Genomic DNA, 8945 nt, shown 5'->3' with positions numbered 1-8945 from the left:
AGAGACCAGAATTTCCCTGCATCAGCGTTCAGTCAGGAGACAGGAACTATACTAATTTGAACATGTAAAGTTAAATATAATCCTTAATAATAACAGGATTGGAATAAGGGATAAAAGAAAGAGAACTCCTTCTATATATATATGTATACATACATATATACACGTGTATATATGTGTGTGTGTGTATGTATATTATATATATTATACATATATACATGTATAATATATATAATATACATATATACATATATATTATACATATATAATATATGTATTATACATATATAATATATAATATACATATATAATATACATACACACACACACACATAAGAATGTCAGACAAGGAGCAGCCACCATTCCCAAGGCTGAGGAGAAGCCACCATTCCCATTCCTTCTACCCAAGGAAGAGCCTACCTTACCTTCCCTGTCCAGCACTGAGATAGAAACTCTAGAGAATCCACATTCATGGGTCACTGGGTGGCAGAGAAGTCCTCAGGGCATTGCACAGGTGTAACTTGTTGAAAATTCACTCTCCAACATTTGCTGGATATCTGCCCTCTAGAGTGTTAGGGAAAGCTGTTCATTGAAAGGTGTCTCACAGGAGGAACTCTATCATGAAACTCCCCGAGCTGGTGCAGGGGAAGTTACCGAGTGCTGCTGATCACACAGCAGGAGCCAGATCCTAGAGAACTGGCTGGAGATGTTAGAGTAAGGAGCTAAAGAAGCCATGTGTGTTTCAGGGACCTGATGAGAAGAGCACACCTGAAAGTGAGAAAAGAAGCTTCTTCCTCCGCTAGCAAAGCAGCTTGACATCATGCCATCTGGCAAAACAGAAATATTTAAAGGGTTCAACTCCAACACTGCAGTGCAAGCAATAAAGAAGATATTGAAATTGAGAGGCAATAAAATGTTAACTAGCCTATTCCCCTTTCCAAAGGACTCTGGTGTTAGCTTTTGTGTGCAATGAAGTAGTATGTCAGCTATTATCTCTGGCCTGGGCTTAGCTAGACCTGAGTCTTTTGCTTTGCTCTCCATTCCCTAAAAGTGAATCCATTCTTCCTTCCCGCACAACTATCAACATCTCTCCCAGACATTATCACCACTATTCTAAGGGTGAATTTGTTGATTTTTACCATAAAGAACAGAGGGAGCTCTAAAACAAAATGTGATTTTGAACAGTGAAGTCAGATGATATTCAGGCAAATTGTGTGTACTTATTCTCAGGGAGGCTATATAGGGTAATATAAAGACCATTGAAATGAGGCTCCATCACTTATTTGTGACCTTGGACAAGTTTCCTACACCTCAGTTTCCTCATCTATAAAACGGTGAAAATACCAACTTCAGATAGCTATGAAGTTAAATGAGATATGAGTTTATCCCTGGTCCTTCCCAAAGCCTCACTAGTGTATTAACAGGAGGTAAAAATTCAGAAGGAAAATGGAAGAGGAAACCACAGCAGAAAAGGGAAATGACCATTAAGGAAAATTAACAAGCAAGTGGTGACTAAAACCACCTGCAAGGGGAAAAGCCAGGGAGCAATCAGTTCCCAGGCCAGAACTCCGGAAACGTCTAGAAATGTGAGGCATCATAGAAAACCAGTGCAGATTGGAGTTGAAAATAGGAAGACTGACTCATGTCATTAAGAGGAGTATTTGGACCCCCAGATACCCTCCCCTACACTGAGAAGCCTAACAGGCACCCTCCTCCACCCCAATAGAAAAGGTGTACCCTCTGCTGAAGTTGAATCAGATTGGCTCTGGGCTCAGAGACAGAAAGTGAGGCAACACACTGAGAAAAAAATAGTCTTCATGTTGAACTGTGACACCTCATTGAATCTCAATATGGATCTCTTTGTGTTTGTCCTTGGATGTTGTTGCTCCTTAGCTTTGTAGATTCATGTATTTCATCAAACTTGAGAAGTTCTTGGAAAAGATCAACAAAATTGACAAACCACTAGGCTAAGAAAAAGACTATGTAAATAGCTAAAATCAGAAATGGAAGTGGAGATATTACTACCAACATTACTGAAATAAAGATTATGAATACTATGAAGAATTATACACCAACAATTCAGTAGCCTAGATGAAATGGAGAAATTCCTAGAAACACAGAAGTTACCAAAACTGGCTCAAGAGGAAATGGAAAATCTCTATGGACTTATAACAAATAATGGGATTAAATCAGTAACCACAAACCTCCCAACGAAGAAAAGTCTGGGACCAAATGGCTTCACCGATGATTTCTACCAAACATTTAAAGAATTAACACCAATCCTTTTAAAACTTCTGAAAAATAGAAAGGAATATTCCTAACTATGAAGCTTTCCTGATACCAAAGATAGTCAAAAGCACCACAAGAAAAAAACAAAACAAACAAACAAACAAAACCTACATACCAATATCTCTTATGAATATAGATGTAAACCCCCAACAAAATACTAGAAAACTGAGCCCAACAGCACGTTAAAAGGATTATAAATCACAACCAAGTAAGATTTATCTCAGGAATGCAGGAGAAGTTAAATATAAGATAATCAATCAATGTAATACACAGCATCACTAGACCAAAGAGAAAAAAACCACATGACCATTTCAAGTGACACAGAAAAGACATTTAATAAAATCCAGCACCCTTTCGTGATATATTTTTAAATGCTCAGAAAACTAACAATAAAGAGAACTTCTTCAACATAATAAGGAACATTTATGAAAAACCCATAATTAACATTCTCAATGGTGAAAAACTGAAGTTTCTCTTAGATCAAGAAGAGAGAAGGATGTTAGCTTTCATCATCCCTATCCAACATTGTATCGGAATTCTAGCACAGCAATTAGACAAGAAAAAGAAATAAAAGCCATCTAAATTGGGAAGAAACAAGTGAAACTATCTTGATTTGCAGATTACATGATCTTATATGTAGAAAATCTCAATCCACAAGAAAACTACTAAAGTTAATTAATTCAGCAAAGTTGCAAGGTGCAAGATCAGCACACGAAAATCAGTTGGTTACTATATACCTAACAATCTGAAAAGGAAATTAAGAAAACAATTATATATACAATAGTACCCAAAAGAATAAGGTAACTAGAAATAAATCTAACCAAGGAGGTGAAAGACATAATACACTGAAAATTACAAAGCACTGCTGAAAAAAATTAAAGATCTAAAAAAATGGTAAAACCTAGATAATACCAGGCTCATAAATTAGAAGATTTATAATTAAAATGACAATACTACCTAAAGCAATCTACAGATTGAGTGCAATCCCTGTCAAAATTCCAGTATCAGAAATGGAAGTGGAGATATTACTACCAACATTACTGAAATAAAGATTACAAAGAATACTATAATATTTGCAGAAATGGAAAAGCCAACCCTCAAATTCATATGGGAATTGCAAGGGATCCTGAACAGTTAAAACATCATATACATGACAAGATAGTCAACACCATTAGTCATTAGGAAAATGCAAATCAAAACCACAGTGAGATATAACTTCACACATGAAGTGTGTAGTAAGGAAAAATATGTAAATATAGAAGAATTGAAGAAAATACACCTAAATGTTCATGTGAATGAGATTATGAATACTTTTTGTTTTACCCGTATATTTATCCAAATTTACTTTGCAAGCTACTGCTAAGAGAAGCTTAGAAAGGAGGCATGGAACAGGCGTGGACAATCATTAGTCCTACAGGGAGTGACTGGGATGAAAGGAAGTGATGCTTTTTATTGAGTAGTTCAAAAGCCCTGAAAAAATGATTTTTCTGCAACATTATATATTTGTCAGCAAACTTGTAAAATCAAAGCTTTGGGGAAAATTATGGAATAGGGTCACTCTTTATGCTTCACTCTCCCCTTAATTCCTTCTACATTTCTGTTTGTACCCTAGTAACAATTCTATCCTCTATATTCAAACTGATTATCTGTCATTGAAGATGATAGCATCCTAGTTATCTATTGCTACATAATGAATCATTCCAAAACTTAATGGCTTAAAATGACAGTAATCACTTTATTATCATTTTTCATGGTTCTGCATGTTGACAGGGTTCAGTCACGTAGTCTGATTCTGAGTCTCAAGTCTTTTTAGCCTGAGGGTGGCTGGATATGGCGTCACATTGAAGGCTTCCTCACTCACAGGCAGGTGGTTGGTGTCTGGCTGATGACTGGGCCCTTAGCTGGGTTGCTGGCCAGAACACCTAAATATAGCCTGTCTATATGGCCGGCTTTCCTCATAGCTTTGACAGAGGTGTCTAGGTTCCAAGAGCAAGCATCCCAACAGAGAGACCCAGGAGGAAACTGCATGACCTTTGCTGGCCTAGCTTCAACAGGCATGCAACTTCCATCACATTCTATTTGGGGAAGCATCCACAAAAGCCCACCCAGGTTCTAAGGGAGGGGACATGGATTTCACTACTCTATGGAAAAAAGTCAAAACTTTTTCAGGCAAATTTTTAAACCACCACTGATGGTAAGTAATGTAAAATCATATTACAAAGCTTAACAAATACCTCATTTTTATTTACTCTGTGGCATTTTTTCAATTTTTAAAATTAGCTTATTTCTGTATTTGTGGAATGTCTGCTTACTTCCACTGGATAAAGAGTTTCATAAGGGCAAGGGTTTTGTTTGTCTTACACTCTACTGGGGATTAATCTCCAGTGTCTAGAACAGTGCCTAACACATAAAGCCTCAATTATTATTTGTGGAATGGAATGGAATTTGAGTGAAATGGAATGGGAATAGAATGGACTGGAATGGAAATAGAAGTGGGAAGGGGAATGGAAGGGGATAGAAGGGGATTGAAGAGGATAGAAGGAGATGGAATAAGATGGGATGGGATAGGATCGAATCTCAGGTCCAGGAGTAAGAATAACTGAATCAACAAGTCCTGTGAAATTTGGAAAGTCACTTAACCCTCTGGCCTTGTAGAATATCTCAGTTTGGGCATGTCTGATGTTTCTTCATGGTTAGATATAGGTTGCATGTTTTGGGAAAGAATATCATGAGAATGATGCTGTGTTCTCAGTGCACCCAGTCAGGTAATGCATGATTTCAATTTCTCTCATTACTGATGATGTTAACTTTAATCACTTAGTGAATGAGAATATGAGCATCATTTTGAAAGCAAACTGCAAAGTTTTGATGACAACATTTTAGCAATTATGTATAATTTCCCCCAAGGATATTGGCTTTGGGGTAATGTAAACATACATGGAAAAGACAATGCTCAAATAAAGGAAAAAGACCCATCTCTTTTCCTGCTGATCACATGTGTGAAGATGGACTATTGCTTCTCTCTTCTCCATGCTTCCTCAGAGAAAAGAAAGGGTGTTTGTAAATATGGAGGATGTATGGAACTGTAAATTTTATAAGCATATTTAAGCCTAAGCCTAACTTTAAAAATTGTTGACACACACACAAAGTTAGTTTCAAGATATTTATTTTAGTGTTGTTTACAATAACAGCCTAGATATTTACCTTCAAAAATTTCTTTAACCAAAATGGCAGGGTAGAAGCAAGCTGGCTTTACTCCCCCTAGCCCACAGAAAAACAAGGACAAATACACAGTGCTTTGATTATCACCAGCAATATCCCACTACTCATATGTGAGGATAAGCCAGTTCTTGAGGCCGCAGAGAGGTGAAAAATTCTGAGCAGATGGTGATAGAATTAGATGTCCATATCTACAATGCCCCTCCCCTCATTTTGCTTGTCACCAAGCACAGGGAAAATTTTCTCCAAACTCAGAATTTCTACACTTGAAAAAGTGAGATTGAGGTGGACAACCAGCTTCCCCCAACCCCATATTGATTTTCTTGGCAGGAGACCTGTCCCTGCCTCAACCCATAGAAAGCATTAGGAGTGCTTGAAAAGAGAAATATCCCCGAGGACAGCCAGAAACAAAAAGGAGAGGCAGGACTACCATCACCAGCCCTGAAAACTCTGCTGTGTTACTCAGCCAAAGGAGATGCCAAATCAGGGTGCCTCAGCAGCACCACACTGTAGGAAGTTCATTCCACAGGTGCCTTAGGTACAAATTCCAAGCCAGCCTTTCCACACTATCAGGATATCCCCTTTGGGACCTCCTCCATTTGGGACAGGTGGCACTCTGATTGTTTACTAAAACCAAGGCAAACCTGGGCTTAAGGTCCTATCTAGTGCCAAAAAGGAGGTAGCAACCTAGAAAAGAGAGAGAGAGAAAGAAAGAGAGAGAGAGAGAGAAAAAAAAATAGAAAGAAGAAAGAAAGAAAAGAAAAAAAGAGAGATGAAAGAAAGAAAGGAAAGAAAGAAAGAAAGAAAGGGAAACAAAGGGAGAAAGACATGGTTTGGCTCTGTGTCCCCACCCAAATCTCATCTTGAATTGTAATAATCCCCATGGGTCAAGGGTGGGACCAGGTGGAAGTAATTTGATCATGGAGGTGGTTTCCTCCATGCTGTTCTTGTGATAATGAGTGAGTCTCAAGAGGCTTATAAGTTTTTATAAGTGTCTGACATTTCCCCTGCTGGCATTCATTTTCTTTCCTGCTGCCCTGTGAAGAGGTTCCTTCTGCCATGAATCTAAGTTTTCTGAGGACTCCCCAGCCATGCAGAACTGTGAGTTCTCTTTTCTTTATAAATTACCCAGTCTTAGGTATTTCTTCATAGCATCATGAGAATGGACTAATACAGAATGAAATAGGAAAGGGAAGGAAAGGAAAGGAAAGGAAAGGAAAGGAAAGGAAAGGAAAGGAAAGGAAAGAAAAGGAAAGGAAAGGAAAGGAAAGGAAAAAAGAAAGAAAATCAACAGGTAAATTAGAAAGAATCTCTAAGTAAACATATCCAATAAAAACCAAAACAAGCCAGACAATGAAGACTGAAATAAATAATCAACCCTTCGATGCAAAGACATAGATGTACATCCACAAGAAACAACAGCCAACAGGGAACTATGACCTTTCCATACAGAAAAAGCAAGGAACCAGTGACTGACCCTAAGGAGATGGTGATATGTGAGCTCTCTAACCAACAATTTAAAGTAGTGGTTTTAAAGAAACTCAGTGACCTCCAAGATAACACAGACAAGCATTTGAGAAATTTATGAGAGAAATTTAACAAAGAGATTAAAATAATTTTTAAAAAATCAGAAATTTTGGAACTGAAAAATATATTTGCTGAACTGAAAAATGTATTAGAGACTCTCAAGAGCAGAATGGATCAAGCAGAGCTTGATAATCAATGAGCTTAATGACAGGCTATTTGAAAATACACAGTCAGAGAAAAAATAACATAAAAAGGAAAAAGATCGCCTACAAGATATAGAAAATTACCTCAAAAGACCAAATCTAAGATGTATTAGTGTTCAAGAGGGAATTGAGCAAGAACAAGAGGTGTAAATCTTATTCAAAGAAATAATAACAGAAAACTTCCCAAAACCTAACTTACATGATCACAAGGTCCCACAATAGGCTGTCTGCAAACTTGAGGAGCAAAGAGAGCCAGTCTGAGTCTCAAAACTGAAGAACTTGGAGTCCAATGCTTGAAGCAGGAAGCATCCCGCACAGGAGAATGATGTAGGCTGGGAGGCTAGGCCAGTCAAGCCTTTTCATGTTTTTCTGCCTGCTTTATATTTGCTCTCAGCTGATTAGAGTGTGACCACCAGATTAAGGGTGGGTCTGCCTTCCCCAGTCCACTGACTCAAATGTTAATCTCCTTTGGCAACACCCTCACAGATACACCCAGGGAGAATACTTTGGATCCTTCAACCCAATCAAGTTGACACTCAGTATTAACCATCACACTGAGGCAGAGATACATATCTAGGTACAGGAAGGTCACAGAACACCAAACAAATTTGATCCAATAAGACTATCCAAGGCATATAATAATCAAACTCTCAAAAGTCAAGGACAAAGAGAGGAAGAGCGAGGGAAAAGAAACAAATAACTAACAGCTCCCATTCACCTGGCAACAGACTTCTCACCAGCAGCCATACAGGCTAGGAGGGAGTAGGATGACGTTTTCAAAGAACTCAAAGAAAATCTTTCATCCAAGAACACTGTATCCAGCAAAGCTGTCCTTGAAATACAAAGGAGAGATAAAGTCTTTCCTAGATAAACAAAAGCTGAGCAAATTCACCACCACCAGACCTATCTTACAAGAAATACTAAAGGGAGTTCTTCAATCTGAAAGGAAAAAAAAAACAAACACAAATCAAAAAGCAAACAAACAAAAAAACCTACCAACATGCAAAAATAAAACAATTGAAGATAAAAAAAAAAAAACCCCACTGATGGAAATTCAGTATATTGACAAAGCCAGAATACTTTAAAGTCAACATCTGGTGGGGGATGAAGTTTACATTTAGAGTTTAATTTTTTTCTTTATTTTTATTTTATTTGTGATCTATGATAAGTTGTCATCTTTAAAAAATAACTGTATATCTACATGTTGTTTCTTATAAGTATCATGTAACAACAATATAATATAATCACTAAAAATGAAAACAACAAATTAAAACATGCTACCAGAGAAAAATCACTTAACCACGAAGGAAAATAGTAAGAAAAAAAGAAAGGAAAAGAGGAGATACAAGACAACCCAAAAACAAGCAACTAAGTGGCAGTAGTAAGTCCTTATTTATCAATAATAACACTAAATGTAAATGGACTCGGTTCTCCAAATAAAATGCACAGAGTGGCTCAATGGATAAAGAAACAAGACCTAACTATATGCTGACTACAAGAAGCCCACCTTACCTGTAAAGACACAGACTGCAAGTAAACAGGTGGAAAAAGATATTCCATGCAGCTGGAAACCAAGAAAGAAGAGGAGTAGCTACATGTATATAAGATAAAATAGACTGCCAATGAAAAACTGCAAAAAGAGACAAAGAAGTTCCCTATATAATGATAAAGGGACAAATTCAGCAAAAGGATATAACAATTATAAGTATC

Source organism: Pongo pygmaeus, chromosome 5, assembly GCF_028885625.2.
Source record: "Pongo pygmaeus isolate AG05252 chromosome 5, NHGRI_mPonPyg2-v2.0_pri, whole genome shotgun sequence".
Taxonomy (NCBI): Eukaryota; Metazoa; Chordata; class Mammalia; order Primates; family Hominidae; genus Pongo; species Pongo pygmaeus.
This window is presented reverse-complemented; position numbering follows the sequence as displayed.